Here is a 17,121-nt window from a genome sequence, read left to right on the forward strand (position 1 = left end):
TCTCTGCGAGGCTCCCCTGCCTTTCCTGATGGAGCCGAAAGCAGAGAGGTCAGCGCTCAGTCTGAGGTGAACGTTTTGTCTGTGACGCAAAGGGCAGAAACAGCAGAGGGAACTCAGAGGTCAACGCATCATGTTTTTAAAGCACACATCCACCCACACACACACACACACTCAAACATACTGGGACCATCATGCATATAGACAGACGATATAAAAATGGATTCTCCGCACAGGGATAAATTTTGAGACCCCACATACGCAGGCTGTAATAAAAAACAGGGGATTGTATTCCACGTTTTAACTCTTCTCCCTAACCAAACCACTTTTCCCCGACCAAAAAAATCATTTGACCTTTCACTGCATTTGCTGTCTTAAAAGGAGGAAAAGCTGCTACTTGTATCAGTTTGACGATTTGTGGTGTGTCTGACGCACTGGAACAGGCGGTGTGAGGACGGCCATGAAGATGGGGCCACGATGATATCTCCATCTTGGCAAGGTGTTACTCGCAGTGCCCCAGATCGTGGCCTCTCATTGATGGTCTATGTTTAGCCCTAACATCTTGCCAGTTTAGAAGCTGCTGGCTGTGAACATACCAGACAGCAAGCGACAGTGTGCCGTCTTATTCCAGCCTCCAGCACACCAAAGGCACAAGGCATTATTCTCTTGTTTGCTCTCTAAAAGGAGTTCATTGTTTCCTTCCTGCATTTGTGGTTCTTGATTTTCAAACAGGCTTGACATTAAACAGATCATCTCATCACCTATGCCCAATCACCAGTCTGAATAATGAGGTGATGCGGTGCTTATGCAACAGTCCAAGTCATCTGAGCACGTCAGTTACGACTATCAATGAGTCAGACTGATGCCAAGAACATTTAATCAATATCCAAAAACTGTACACTTCATTTTTTCTGAAAACTACATGATTCAAGACCCTTTTGATCAATATAATGTGCTTTTAATTGATCAAGTTTTATTCATCCAGCGGTCTAGACAACAGTATTGCTGCAGTGCATTTTGTACAGCACAGCACAGCACAGTACAAAGAAAGTAAAAAAAGATAATGCCATACAGAGGCTGTCTGGATGGCATTTCATTTTTGTCTGTCTGTCACATAGCTTGCAATTAATTTCAATTCACTTTTTTTGTTCCACCATCAATGCGCCAGGAATAAGATGCTCATGTTCCTACCCTGGAAGGGGAGAGTATGTGTAATTTTGCTGCTGTATTCCAATATTGTGTGGGATCCTACCGAATAAAGAAATTGCTTTCATATCTTGATGAGCAGCAACCAGTGAAATCAAAGGCTCGCGTGGCCTCTGAGGTCTCCCCTGACTACACATAATTACAAAGCCGAGAGGCTGCTCCCTCCCGGGCCCCCTGCTCCCCTTCCGCACCTGCAGACCCGTGAAATGTCAGCCTTTTTTTTGTGGGGCCCTTGAAATTGCGGCACAAACTTATCCTGACCTCAGCCAAAACAACAAAGGACCTTGTCATTTCTGCGCCTCAAACAGCAAAGCTAATTTGTTAAGGGCGGGTGAACTCTCGGCCCTGCATCAACAGTGGTGGAATAGGAGTCGTCCGTCCTTATTAAATTCTGACGACATTTATTCCGAACGTTAATTTCACCGCGCTATCAAGGCCGTTTCAGGGGTGAGATGAAGGGAGAGGAAGAACAAATTGCTTTCATGTTACTGAGAGCGCTCCCTCTGGACAGCAGCAGGCAGGACGCGTCTCCGCTAATTAAATTCTTCTCGTTATATTTGAGACAATAAGCTGTAATTACAACGTTTAGCTCTGTGTTTTAAAACGTGATTTTTTCATCCCAGCTGTGGCAAAAAAAAAAAAAAATGAACTGAATTTTGTTTCCATGTGTCCCTGAACCCTTGTCTCAAAGCTGAGAGAGAGTTGCTATAGAGATGGCCATTGTGACAGAGTTTCTGCCAGGCAATCCTTCACTGTTGAACACATTTCCTCTCTCCAGTTCTCTCTCTTCCTGTCTATTTCTCGCTCTCACTCTCTCTCTCTCTCTCTCTCTCTCTCTCACACACACAGCCTCCACAATTCGATCAGAAGCCCAACAGCTCTATCTCAGTCAAAACAGCTTCCACCAAATCATCTTGATCTGGAAATGACATCCATCCTCCCACTTCACTCCCATCTACAGCCGACTCAAAGGCATCAGAAACTGACAGCCACGGCACATCCCCATAGGTGTTTTTTTTTTTTGTTTTAGTACGTGGGTGTGTGTGTGTATGTTTCTGTGGGCACATGTGTGTGTGTGCGTGAGCGTGCGTTTGTAAAGCATCTTTGTCAGGAATCAATGAGATGGTGAGGCCTGCTGTCACTGTCATTTAGATCCTTTTATCCTGGGTGAACGGAGCGCATCCCACCACTTAATGCAGCCAATTATCCTGAGCTGTGTGAAGGACAAAACCATTAGAAGACATTTTCGCTCTTCCTGTTTGAAATGACACCAAAACCATTCCAGCCCTCATTCGACTCCTAGACACCAGCCTTAACACTTCATATCTAGGGAAGGGCTTCCCTTCCCAATATGATTGTGATGCTTGACAAATGGGCTTCAAATAATTATTAAGGGGAAGCTCCCGAGAAGCTCAGTGGTCAAGACGCCTGCCTTGAGTGCAGGCTGAGCTCTACAGCCCCAATCCCAACTGTATCATTAGCAGATGATGACCAGGAGCCCACAGCAGCGGAACAAACTGGCCTCGTTCCACCAAGAGGGGGTAGGGCGAGTATGTCAGCAGCGGGGTTACTTGTCACGCTGCCCTCCGGCGCCCTGCAACTCGTCAGGCGCCCACAGGTTGCTCGGATGGTGGCCGTTCTCCAACAGGCACTTAGCTCGCTGGGGTGCACCGAGCGGCTCGCGGCGCGCAACGTTATCGCGGGTGGGGCGCGAGTGCAGTGGCTGTCGCAGCGAGATGAGCCTAATATATGCAACTGCCGATTCCATGAAGAGGGCTGCATAAAGGATGAAAAGAAACAGAAAAGATGAAAAAAATAATAATAATTATGCAGCAGAATGGAGCAGAGAGTCATGTGGCGCATTCTGCCTACAAGAAACACTGATACATGAAAGCATCACAATTAGTCACCAAACAAACTGGGACGGAATCATTCCACACTAACCCTGTTTAAATGCTCTGCTGGTACAAATCTAGCAACACTCTAAGAAGAATCCCTTTGAGTTCACTCACAAAGTGTAATTCGATAACCAGCAGAGCGCAAATGACTTAAGTGAAAAAATCTCACAAACTACCAAAGCACCAAACATGAAAAATATGTTGAGAAAACGGTTCTGTAGCTTCACTAAGTGGTTGTCAGTCAAGAGGGCAGGAAAAGAGAAAGATGCTCCTAATGAGCGAAAAAAAGCAGCCTTTTTCCATCTTACATCTCACCGAATTCCAGAAGAATATGAGCATAATGAAGAGAGAATGACACAGAGGAAAGGAATGTGAGGTGACTGCACAGCACCAATTATAAAAGGAAACGTTCACAAACAAGTAAGGTGAGTCAATTTATCCGTTTGATTTTAGTTAATAAATTACTACTAACAATACAAGAATAGCAAAATGTGTTAAATTGTATTTGTTAAAACTAATTTAGGACTGCACTGTGGCTTTGTACACCCCTTACGGTGGCAGGATTCCACACAGTGATACTGCAGCAATTAATATGAGTCATATTGTTGTTTTTATTTTATTTAATAAAGGACTGTACAAAAAGGATGCACTTTAAAATATGTTTGTTCTGCGTTTTAAGCACTGAAACCAAGATCATTTCCCAACTGATTAAGAGAAAAAGGTCGCTTAAAACATAAACGTCCTTTTAATTTACTTATTTAGAATTCCACTTTTAAGAATAAACTGCATATGAGAATCAAAAGATCCTGTCATTTGTGAATCTTATATGCAGCATCACTGTATCAGCACCGAAAAAAGCGAACACTCTTTGTTTTAATGGCTCCAATATCAATAATCACTTGAATGGCAGCCTGTGATAGCACTGTCACATAAACTGCCAGGGCAGCTCTTAGAAAACTGGACCTGCACATAATGTGACATTACGTCCCGCCTGGGTGCACCAGTTTCACATTAACTGAACTGAAAAGGTTCGGGATGGTCAGTGAACTTTTCCCAAAGACAAAAAACGTTGTAATAACAAGGCGCAGACGTGTGCGCTCTCTGCTCATAGGATATTCAGACTAAACATCACCTTGAAACGGAGCTGGCCTTCATTAAAATTCAGAGCAGGTGGCAGGAAAAATAAAAATCACAAAGACCATTAAAACACAGCCATTACCGGGAGCCATTGGTGGCTTTAAATGGCCCATTTGCTCATGAGTAAAAGGAAAAGTCAATGTTTGTAAAGTGCTGCTGCACCTTGCAAATTTTTCGGTTGATCTATGATTCATGAATGCAAAGTGTTTCTTAGAAATATTTCACAGAAATCTATGTCTTTCTTATTCCCCACAGTAAATTAGCGAAAAAGAAAAACACTATTTGGAAAGATATGTGCTCTTTAATGGGCTTAAAAATTCCTGCAAATAGACAGCATCTTAATAAGCCATTTGCAATGAAGATCTTAATGAGCACCCTTTGCTCTGTGCCATAGTTCTCATTTGGCTTGCGTTTGTGTGCTTGCACATAGTCTGCGTGAGTTTATGAAACTGTGTGCCAGTTCTGTCCATCTGGGAGTTGTAAATGGAGAGCCACTACAGCATGTGTGTGTGTATGTGTGTGTGTGTGTCAGTATAATGAGCGTGTGCTACAAGAGACTATGCATGTCGAAGTGTTTGTGTGTGTGCGTGTATGTGTGCACATGTCTCAGAATTGTCAGTGCGTTGTGTGCAAGCTCGCTGCTAACAGAATTGCTCAGAATTGCTACTTAAGGTGTTCCGCCTCTTTCCTGTTGGCTGTCAAGACATACCCAGATGCAATTTGCATTTTCCCCCGTCAGCCCAGAGACAGAGCCTGGGAAAGCTTCTCCGGTGGGTCTCATATGAAAGTTAGAGCTTGTCCTCATGAAAGCGGACGCTTTCTTACTGAGCTCACCAATTCACTGAACCCCCCCCCCCCCCCCCACCACCACCACCACCTGCCCCTTTCATCGCTCCCCCACACCTGGAACTTCAAAACCACTCACGCCATGACAACAGAAGAGGCACAGCTCCCTCTTTCAGAGGCCAGATTGTTCACATGTTCTCTTTGAAAAGCAGTGTGGAACTTCCTTGATTTGACACCAGTACGAGCATGCATTAAAAAAAAATGCAAGGCCAGGATTCTCTACAAAACACACCCTCCGGAGCAGTCTTGCTCCAGTGATCCAGAGAAAAACCACCAAGCAACATGCTACTGTAGCCTTTTGAGTGTGTTAAATACACCTGCGTCTGACCACACAAACAGCAGCAGCATAACACACCCACTGGTGTTCATTAAAAGCTCACTTTTCTTCTATTCCTTGTTTTTAAATCACGTTATTTTACAGTGGAGTTGGGAGAGTAAACCTCAACAAGTAATGATGGCCGGGATCAGAACTTACTTGGGAAGGATAGCCAGGACTCTTGTTCATTTCCATGCAGAACAGGGACAGGAAGTGGCCACCCAGGAGAGACTGTAGTGGCCAATTAGCAGGCTCTGAGGCTCACTACCCGACCAAATGGGTATGGAACAGACTGCCGCCCAGGGAGTGTTTACACCATAACCGCCACCTAGGGAGGCTCATTTTGAAAGAGAGGCCTTGTGGTTTGACTCTTGGAGCTCAGCGGTTGGCTTTGATAAAGGAAGGCCTGCCTGTGTCGCACCAGTGGAGGGAGGAACAGAAGAGGCATACTAATGTGAGGCCTTACCCATCCTGTCGCTCCCCCTCCGAGCCCACCTTCCAAATCAGCACGTAACTAACGGCTTAAAACGTGACAAGGCTCACCGCAATTCACACACACACCCCAAATTTCAAAACGTCTTCCAGTAACACTCAACAAATACACATGGAAAATAATTACTTTCATTTTACCTATTCACATTTGACATACAACAAGAACTACTGGAAATATTCACATCAGCCTCGACCAAGCTGATAAATTGAAGTAATACGGATGTCTGTAGAGTGCAAATAAACTGCACTTAATTAGGTGACAGTGGGATCATCTGGCAGAGAGGAAATGAAATATGTTTTTCAATTCTATGATTGCGCTACTCCAGAATTGTACATTGCTCATCTATCTTACATGATCTCGCTTTTAGTGTATTACTTTTCATTTTGTTTGCAAACAGCATTTTTGCAGACAGACAGCCACAGCAGCCACATATTACTTCCTGCTGTTCCTTGTGTTTTCATTATATAAAAATATCTATGATAAAAATGATATTCTGGACAGAATTTTAAGATACAACATTAATATGCCAGAGAAATTGCTTTTGTGATGCCTATGATATATTAATCCTACATATTCCATAAGTTCTAGATGTTCAAGAACATCTGCGAAGTGTTCACTGAAAATAAAATACAAATTTTTACACTACCCACTATCCTAAGACAAAATGTACCCCTAGGAAACTGAAATGACAATCAAAATTGCAGTTGCCCTCTCAGAACATGGGAGACCCAAACATCTGGATGGGCACCTCAGGACTCCCATTTCTACACATCACTGAATTCCCTCCTCAACAATATGAGCTAAAAAGGTACAAACACACAACTGTGTTTATGGTCAGTAACCTCATGTCTGTGTGCCACCTGAACTGAAGCTCCACCCTCCAGAGGATTATGGGTAGGTGGGCTTAGCCCCTGCTCGCCCCACCCTGACAGCACCCTGGGGTGGACCCTGAAGAATGCATGAGGAGTGCCCGCCGTGGCTCTGCCTTCTGCTTGATGCTCACTGCTCAGGCTGAAAAGTAACAGCCCCCTCACTGGTCTGCTGGCGTGCTGGTGCAAACCCCTGCTTAGCCCGCTGTCTCTCCCTTTATCCAGCCCACTGGCGACCTGCCCGCTGTCACTGACTCTGCCTCTCTCGTGCCGCTGAAATATTCATGTTTTCCACCAGTGCTGCAGGAGCATCCTAGGAGGAATCACCTTCCCTGAGTGAGCTGTACATGCCCATCACTGTCCATGCTACGAGCACTGCCCTACACTGTGACCTGTCCATGACCATGACATGACCATGACTCTTCCTGGTTCCTCACACCTGGCCAGCACAGACTGCCACTGGGGTTACTGCAGTTAACATGGTCTGTGAACCTGTCTGAAGACATGCATTATCGAAGCCCAGATGGGGCCGAAAACACCTTGTGTTGGTGCAACATGTATGACAACTGTTTTCCATGCTGGGGAAACAAAAACCCTCAAAGAGCAAAACTGGTATTCAGACCACTGTAGGCTAGACATTCAGCTGAGAGCAACTATGATGATTAGGAATTTGAGGCTACAGATTTTATTTCTGTGCCTGTACAGTATTATCACGCCTGTACAGTATTAGTATGCTCTGGCTTGTAATACACCCACAAAGTCTTCACCTCATTTGAAACCAGTTGGAGAAGCTGAAAATGTTTAAATTTTTGGCATCATGGAAATACGTTCTTTATGATAGGGAGTTCAGAGCAGCCAGGAATCCAGAAAGTGTTACATGTTGTTAGTGCCCACACACTGAAGAAATCTGCCCATTTTACTGCTAGAAGAGCAGGGACTGATAGTGGTGAAATTAATGAGTTCTCTCAGTATTGTGTTAAAATAAATGTGAAAATGCAGCAGTATTTAAAATGAACTTTCTGCATTAGTAGTCAAATGTACTTGACTCCATGTCAGGTTGCATTGTGGTAAACACTCGCCTACTCAAGGGAAATTTATTTACAAAATGCAAATACGTTGACCCTCCCACATCACGGCTTCGATTTTTCGCGGGTCGAAACAAAAATTAAATGGGATTTTTTTTTGGCAGCTTTGATGCCTTGTGCGTGAAACCGCGTAGCACTGCAGACGACGCGCGTAGCAGACGAAAAGTAGCCTAAAGAAAACGTAAAAAAGTTTAGTAAGTCATAAATGCATAAAATATATGTATAATATTAATGTACTTATCGTCTAACACCATAAACATACACAAATTTGTACATATATATAAATATATATAAAATTTTACACGGGTTTTCCACATCGCGGAACTGTATGCATGTATTTTCTGGATGAGCAGAGGGTCCATCCAGTGCATCAGCCCCAGCGCGTTGCGCTTGCATTTGGATCGACACAAACATGGCACGTTTTAAATATGAACAACCTGTATTTACACTACTTAGATATACTGACAAAAGTCTATTCGGTTGCAGTGACGCGTACTGTCAGGTGTGAGCGCGCGCGCCTGCAAAAATCAACCATAAACATCCTGCGGAATTTGCTCAGAAAGCCGTTCTCTGCTCAACGGCTGATTACGAAGCCGCCGCTGATAAGACCCCCCTCTCGTTTAGCCAGCACCATGCCTGCTCGTAATTCCAATTAATAATGATAAGCACTAACTAACGGGACTGAATTAATTAATTAATCACTCCAATCAGATGGAAAGCAGGCCTTGTGGATGCTGGGCTTAGATGGAGCATGTAAATTACTTAATGAAGTTTACCGCTGTGCTTGCAGAAAACCTAATGTGACGAGTGTGAATGGTGGAACAAGACGGACAGAAAGAGGGTGGTCCCAGCCATGACCAAGCAGGCAAAGGGAGGGGGAAAGTGCCTCTGGTTTCCTTGTTCATTTAACAGTGCAGAAATGCACCATGGAAATATGCTAGGTACTCTCCGTTACTGCACATCCCGCTAATGGGACTGTAGTCAAGGAACAATGTGCTCGAATGACATTTCCCCCCCCAATCTGAAGTACAGAGGGAAAAAAAGCAATTACAAAAGGCACCTTAAAAATGTTCCTCCTGTGTAGTCTGCTGTGCCTGCCGTTCCTTCGCTTTAACATGACTCACTGCTTCCTGAGATTGAGAACACTGAAATGTGCTCTAAAAATAAAGACGACCAGGGCTGATTAGCATTTCTTCACATACTGTTAATGATGCAACCCCCACATCAGAGAAAAACCAGGGTGACAGCTCCAAAACCACCTGCCTCTCTGGAACCCAGAAATGCGCATCAGCTGTATGGGTGGCGATGTCTTAGACAAACTACTCCGGGGGCCTTAAATGTGAAACTTTCAAACACAAAGACAGATTCGATCAATATTCTCAACGTCTTTTTTTGCAATCCAGCGCAATGCATCCCCCTTGCCTTTTCAAAGGTCAAAGTCATTCCGGCATTAAAAGGTCAGGACTCGGCAATAATCGTGCGGCTGAATCATTTGGCTTCGCCGGCACAGGCCGCTTCCAGGCCTCCTATCAAAACTTGATTGAAAGTGCAGATCCGAGTGCGGCCATGCACAGAGCCCTGTATCAGACTTCAAAATGAGGGCTTAACCCCATTTGGAAACCAGCACGAATATGGCGTGGAGGGAGAAAAAAAAATAAAAAAAAAAACAACATTACAAAACCTTATCATTTCTCACAGGACCTTGTTGGATTTGCCCAAATAACGGCTCATTTGAACCCCCGGTGTCTACTGTTTCCATAGGCACGACGAGAAGAAGATAGCTATCATACTGCCCGAGTGGTTGATGTCCAGGAAGTTCAACATGCTGGAGTGTGGAATGCAAAAGAACTGACACCAGACTTAGACAAGGATACTGTTAACAGAAATACACCATCATTACTATCATTATTGGTAAGTAGTCAGACTCATCAGACATCCCTACGCAAGGCAAACTGCAATTCACGAAACAATAGCCAACCAATACAATAAAGACAATGCAAAATAAAACTGACTAAAGATGGAAAGTCAGCCACTTAGCCTATATTATGTTAACAGAAATCAGGTTAAAACCACCTGCAAATAGCTGCTTTGTGAAATAAATAACAGCTATGACAGGAAGATAAAATATGTTATTACAAAAGTGGAAGAGCCTTGTAAATTCAAAGTATTAAATGAGGCATGAATACCATTTGACAACAAGGTAAACAGAATTATTGTTTAAGAAGTGTATTTGTCTGTATGCATTACCATTATACCACTGGAATAACAAATGCCTAAAACTACAGAGCAGGGCTCATAACTGATAGGTTGTTGGTTCAATTCCCTACTGGAGCACTGCTATTGTACCCTTGAGCAAGGTACTTAAGTCAAAATTGCTTTAGTAAATATCCAGCTGAATGGATACCATGTAAACATTGCTCTGGATGAGAGCATCTGCTAAGCAACTAAATGTAAATGTAATGTAAACATAAAACTGGAATTCAGGGCTATTATTTAAGTTCCTATATGATTACAAATTGCGACAACAATGGCAACAAACCGAATATAAGATGACACCTGCCCCAGGGTCTCCACAAGAAGACATGACCATATTCATATCAATATCTATGTGCTATGCATATCACATGTTCAAGTTCTTTGTTGTCTTTTCCAGTTTGTGCAACTTTACAAAGGTTGTAAGATTCACTGATTTATGTCTTACCTAACAGACTATGGAAGACGTTCTGGGTGCACATTTTGCCTTGAAACATTACTCGTTTTACAACTGTCAAGTTTATTAACTTCTCACAACATATGAGCCAGTTAAACAAATTCCAACTTTGCTATAGACACACGCAAAACAGATAAGGGGCTTAGCCCACTGTGCTGTCTACACACAGCTAGTTTTCCAAATAAATGTATAACCCCTCAACAGCTCACAACACACATCTCTGATAAAAACATACTTAATGAAAATGCCTCTAATGTTTTTTTAATAAATAATTGATGGGAAAAAACCCAGCCATTCTGCAAATAAACCCTGACAAATAAGCCTTCACACCATATACTGCAAATGTGTGTATCTAATGAGTCAGTCTGGTAGAAAAAAGTACTGGATTTTGAACTTTATGAAACAGAGACATCTCTCAAAGAGGGTCAGAAGCTGTCATTCAAACATTTTTTAAGCATCATGAGATCACATCGGACAGCCAAATTTTGTAGGGTTTTGCTATGTTGTGTTATTTATGTGTTAATAAAAAATTGAAGACTTTGTGAGACTCGGAGTGTGAGGTCTGTGTTGACACCTAAATTCCACTGAGCTGATCTGAAAAGCTGTTTGAAGCGTGTGGGCAGTCGAGTGGATTTGCTTTGGCTTGGTTAATATCTGTATTGCAGCACAGGCAAACTACAACCTAAAAAAAACATCCGCAGCACGCCAGGCGATCCTGTGCCCAATCCAACATGGATTGCAAGGGACAGATCCAACAAGCATGTCACATCTGCTGAAAACGGCCTAATTCCAAGGAGGATTTATGGACTGCGTGGGTCAGCAAACTGTGCGTGACACACCCTTCCCTTCTGGGACAGACACCACGTCCATGCAGGCCCTGATAAGAGAGCATTCCCTTGGAAATGCATGTGGCTGCGCCTACATTCCCCGCACAGGCACACAACGTGGCAACATGTGCCGGTAATGGTGGGGAGGAAAGAGCCGCTCGCCTAAAGCGCGGTATAAACCACACAGAATTAATTACCATGCGGCGCTGACCTTTCCCGTTCAATAAATCATAGGGGCTGGGAGGGTGCCGATGTCGGGCTGGTGGAAGTGGGATGCTGAGGTTTGATAAACGATCTCTCCCCGCGATCGGGAGCCGTATCGACCTGGGGGCCGCACAAAGCATGCGCTTTACAAGCAGACTGGATCCCGCACGGGAGTTCCTCCCCGTCGCCACGTCGGGCCGCTTAGCGGTACTTCCCTTTTCAGCCTGTCAGACAACCCACCCAGTGCAGGAGAACTTTCCCAGGACGCTTAATTAAGGCATTCCTCAGCAACCGGCACCTCTCACAGTAATGCGGTCGTAACGCTGCTTTCTGGGGGAGGCAAAAAAAAAAAAAAAGGAGTCACAAGGGCTTTTAGGGGAACTGACAGCAGGAAAAAAGCAGAGCTTTTTTAGCTCTGGTATTCAAGGGCTGCAGGGCCTTTTTAGTTTCATTAAATACCCAGCCTTTGAAGAGGGAGGAAACAGGTTCAATTTAGCAAATCAGAAAAGCAATTCATTGAATTAATGAGCGGCTTGGGTGGAAAGGCAACCCAAAACCCATCCAGCCCCAGGGAACCAGAGCTCCAAAGCCCAGATGCGAACTCTGCCTTACTGGCGTACGCGGTTGAGACCCAGCTATGCACGTAAATGGCAACTCGTATCAAATTAACATATTACCAGGGATGAAATGAGACCCTATCTGGCATGTCACGCTAAGCGGCGAGAGAGTGAATGCAGAGCACATAATCTGTCAATAAGTATGGAAAGAACGACAGCAAATGTGGTTTCATCATCATTCAGAGACAGGCGCTCGATTAAAGAGACAATGAGTTCCAACAGCTCACTTTCAGACATCCTGTTTCATCTGTCGGTCCGCAGTCATTTAAGGTTTTCTGGAGTTCATCACCTCAGATATGCAGAGGTTGTTTTTGCTACTTTCACTACTTAACCACACGCACCTGTTCCATTTATAAATCAAGGGGGCAGAAAAAAGGCACTCAAATCCCTAAGCTACTTCCACGAACCTCGGCTATTTGGCATTGTCCTCTCCACTTCAATCTAAGTAAATTACTTCCATATAATGCAATGTATATAGCTTAGCCTAATTGTACACCGTCTTATAAAAAAAAAAAATGATCCCACTGCGTGCACTCATTCGTTAACATTCAGCATTGTCTGCCAGTATGCCTTCTGCATATTACCCAAAGAATGCCACATGAATATAAAAGAGTTTGGACAGAGATGAGGGCTAAAACTTACTTCCAGCGCAAGAGAGAACCGAGCAGACCAATCCAGCTCTGGGTCACATTGCTCACTGCCAGACAGCTCATTTTCAAAGGCCAATCAGCATGCGCACACTCTAATTAGAACTCACTTGCACATTACAAGATGAAAAGTGACCCATTCCGTTAGATGTCTCGACCAGATCTGACTGTGACAAGACTGATACAAATGAAACTAGGCGGATCTAACAATCGCAATGCTTAAATATTAATCTGTGTTTGCAGACTAATGGGCCATGCTGAACAAAGGCAGGAAGACCATTAGACAGTAAAAGGCCACTAAACACAGTAGCCATTAAGACAGATTAGAAAGAAGCCAAGGCAGCAGTCTGATTTCTTATCAATTACTCTTCCTGTTGTAGGCTCAATCCACAAGATACGTTACAAAATGCATTACAAAAAAATCCCTTTTTTTAAATCACTGGAGACATCATTTTTAAAGCAGCACATATTTTGCAGCAATAAAGCTGCTTAGTCCAATGTTAAATTGCTATTATCTGTCTTTTGCACTCTGCCCTTTGTTCATGATGAACCAATTAACCAATTATCACATCTTGACAGGGATGCTAGTCATCCTATCACTAAAGTACTAGAGACAGCTTACCCTGAAATTAATTATGCTCTGACCTCAATTGTTATGCGGTATTAATGACACTGTGTGATGTTTTCTGTTTCTGACAAACTCGCTGTGTATACAAACAAGGCACACATAACTACAGACCTGACACATGGGCGGCAATAGGCTTAAGGATGGCAATCACGAAAAAAGAAGATAAAGACGAGGAACATTTCACTGTTGGTAGCTTCAGCTAGAGCAGCATGTAGACGATTTTAAATCCGTGGCCTCCTTTAGACTATTTCTCCGAAGGCCTGTTGCGATTTCTAACCTCCTGCTGGTAAACATGGAAATAACCTGGGGGCTACTCAAATGAGCCTTCAAAGAAAGCACCCCAGTCCTACCATCTCATTTTCTGCCTTTGTGCCCTGCTAACCTGAGGCGCATGCATTACTGCCCGGTTATAAATCCGGGCGTGCGCTTCTCTACAATTACCCCAGCGCGCCGCTTCTGAGGCTTGCTTCATTTCCTGCCCTTTCAAAGGAGGAACGGTGTTGTTTGTCCAAGGCTCCGCATTTGGAGACGGAGTTCGAAAAGCTCCCGGAGCAAGGCCAGCGGTGACACGCGGTAAATAACTCACATAAACGCGTCCCGGCCGACGACCGGTAGACGTGAGCCCATTCAGCACTAACAGGCCAGCATCTGTTACCAGATATTAAATCATACTCACCAGTCACTGCGGAACAGGGTGAGGCACCCAAGGCTCACACTTAACAAATCTCTTTCCTGTCCCTATCCTTCCTCCCTCCTCTACGTGCTCACTCCTTCCCATCCCTGAGGACGGCGGGAAAGGTCTGGAGGCGTTTGGCCTCTGTTATCCGCTTGAATGCCCAAACCACTTTAACAAGGCCAGGTGCAAAGAGGCTGATCGATGGTGGTGATCATTATATAAGACAAGACAGTTTCCGTTATGGTTAGCACCCCTGTTTTTCTTTCTTGTTTTTTTTTTTTTTTTTTGTCTGGTAACTCGGCAGTAGGCTGCCATTTCGTTCAAGAAGAACAAGTCACGGGTGATTGATTCATGTTGGTCCAAGTGATTACAATGGCAGCACACTACTTTCATCTCCTGAGGATTTAAACCAAATGCCAAATTTCCTTAGCAAACTATGCATTCAGAGCATATGGGAACTGTACAAAAAGCTGCCATTAAGATAGCAACAAAATCTATCCCATGAGACACCAGGGACTGAAACAAGTTCAACAACAGCAAATCATTTTTTGCACCACTGAGTTCAAATTAACCCACAGCTTTAATAGCAAAATATTATATACTGTATGTGTAATTTTGACATTGAGATTCTAAATTTTCCCTCCTAAAAGAATGGAAAATTAACTGTCTTCAAATGTCTTTTCAGCTCTGATGCTGGAATATTGCTAAGGCTATTTTAATATTTGGTGATCTGTTTTTAAATTACATTTCATAACACTGTGCTTCAACCCTACTGAGAATTCAACAAAGAATGGCATTTCCTGACCGCTCACCTCAATTAAAAAATGAAATCCTTCCTCAGACACACTGAAGCAGGAATTTTTTTTAAAGCACCCATAAATAATTCAGCCTGGTGTAGGATCAGCTTACAAGTTAAAGAAGAAACTGTAAGCATAGAGACTATAACATTTTGTTGAACTATATGTGCACTACATTAATCAATATAAATCATATTTTGTCATGAGAAAATGAAGCATTGACATCATTGATTTCTAAACTTGCATGCAGACTTTATGGACTTATAAAATAAAATAATATAAATAAAATAAAAACCCTAAGAATACCACAATGCAACACTTGCATCACATTCCAAACACAGTGCCCACTGGAAACTGAGAACAAACAATATGCATGTTACATGGAGAAAAATAAAGCATCAAACTAACTTGCTATCGATATGTTTCACATTAACTGAATTGACATTCATTTTGTATCATGGAGAAGCAGCAAGACATGCTTACCAGAGGGGGCTGAAAAGCTGAATCTCAGAACTGCTTGTTTTCTGTTCATTAGATTCCTCCCCACAACTGCCCCCACCTGCCTCCACCTACCCTGTCATGGCAATTATTTTGTTCTTCCTCAACTAGCAATGTGCGCACTTCCATTCTTCGAGACAGATTTTTTCCTCCATGTTCACCACACATACCGAGCTAAACTGCCATCAGCTCCTAGAGCTGTCGGGGGTTTTAAAAGAAGATCAAAGGATGCATCACAATGGTGCTTTTTAAGAATCTTCAAGCTGCTATTTAAGCATTGTCATCAGAAGTGGAATGAATCCTTGGATACTATGGCGAAAAGGATAAAAAATTACCCCCTTTCATAAAATTCCTCAGTTTGTCAACTTGCGTTCTTTAATCAGAGACATTCAGACTCTCCAGTTTACATACAAAAAATGTCTTTAGGGGCTATTTCCAGTGGTCCAGTGGTGTAACAGCATGTCTGACAACAGCCAGATTATCAAACCAGCCTCTCTATCAACAGACATTTTTCTGATTCACACAATCCACCTGAGGGTGCTTGCAGGTCTACATGGACTGAGCTATGCTGTTGCCGCGGCACATGCAGGAGAAAACTGTTCTTCAGTGTTAATATTTTTGACAGGCATAGTCATTCATAACTACTTACAAATCCGTATTAAACAACGCGCTACGGGCGCTATGACAAAACCTCGAGGAACAACAAATAAATATTTTGAATTAATATTTTACGCAACGTAGCAAACCCGTTTATTCAGAGCACTTACCCTTCCAGGTAATTAAAGGACAACGAACCAAACGTAAATTAAGTATCAAGTGCCGGTGCCTTTTTTTCAGAACGTGTCTGGGATAGTTTACCTGCTGGGACAGTACAGGACATCGACATAGGATTTTACCGTTTTAAAACACCGCTTCAATGATTTCCTCATGCATACAATTCCAGCCGACTGAACAATCGTAAACCAGCGTTGCTTCCAATCAACTCCGTGGATGTAAAACCTATATAAAACACACCTCTGAGGATTAGCTGGAACGTCTTCCTCCAGTTGAACGCAGTCAAATACAGCACCGGGCACTTAGAAAGTACTATCAAACATCTTACCTTTTTCTTGTCCGTCTGGGAAACGGTACAACGCGCTTGTTTCACAGAGCCATCGATGGGGACTTGATGCCTGGCTTTAAAAAATCCCCCCGTTGTGTGGAAAATGCAAATAAACGGAAAGTCGCTCAGAGGCAGACGAACATTTCAAACGGTGGTACAGCACTCAGGTCGCCGAGGTGCTGCCAAGGCAGAGAAATCTCGCTCACACTGACGCTGACATCAGGGAGCCGCTTTTAAGGTGGCTCGCGCTGCTCTTCCAATGAATTCAGCGGCTGTTCCGCTGCTCACGCGTTCTTACACATTTTACCGCGTCTGGCTTTTTGGCAGGATTGTTGTCACAGGCGCCAAATATAAATATTATCTCCAGATCTGGGGATAAATTGTTACACAAAAATAACGCAACGGTTTTAAAATTCCTGAGTGTCTGTCCACCATACCATAGAATTCTCCTGGTTCTAAGAAAAAGCATTAAAAGAAAGGAAAACACGGTCGCATTTCTGCCAAAGACGCACATCGCCAAAAATCGCTGCGCCTGGCCAAGAATCCTTTGGATACGTTCATCTGCAGG

General features: G+C 43.4%; 1 protein-coding gene across 1 annotated transcript in view; it reads right to left on the reverse strand.

Moving 5' to 3' along the window:
• Positions 1-16,629, reverse strand: part of drp2 (dystrophin related protein 2) — a 79,312-nt gene extending 62,683 nt beyond the window's left edge. The window contains exon 1 of the mRNA XM_036548092.1: positions 16,554-16,629. The gene's annotated coding sequence lies outside the window, so the exon portion shown is untranslated. The remainder of the gene's footprint in view (positions 1-16,553) is intronic.
• Between the last annotated feature and the right edge of the window lie 492 nt (positions 16,630-17,121).

This window comes from Megalops cyprinoides, chromosome 16, assembly GCF_013368585.1.
Source record: "Megalops cyprinoides isolate fMegCyp1 chromosome 16, fMegCyp1.pri, whole genome shotgun sequence".
Lineage (NCBI taxonomy): Eukaryota > Metazoa > Chordata > Actinopteri > Elopiformes > Megalopidae > Megalops > Megalops cyprinoides.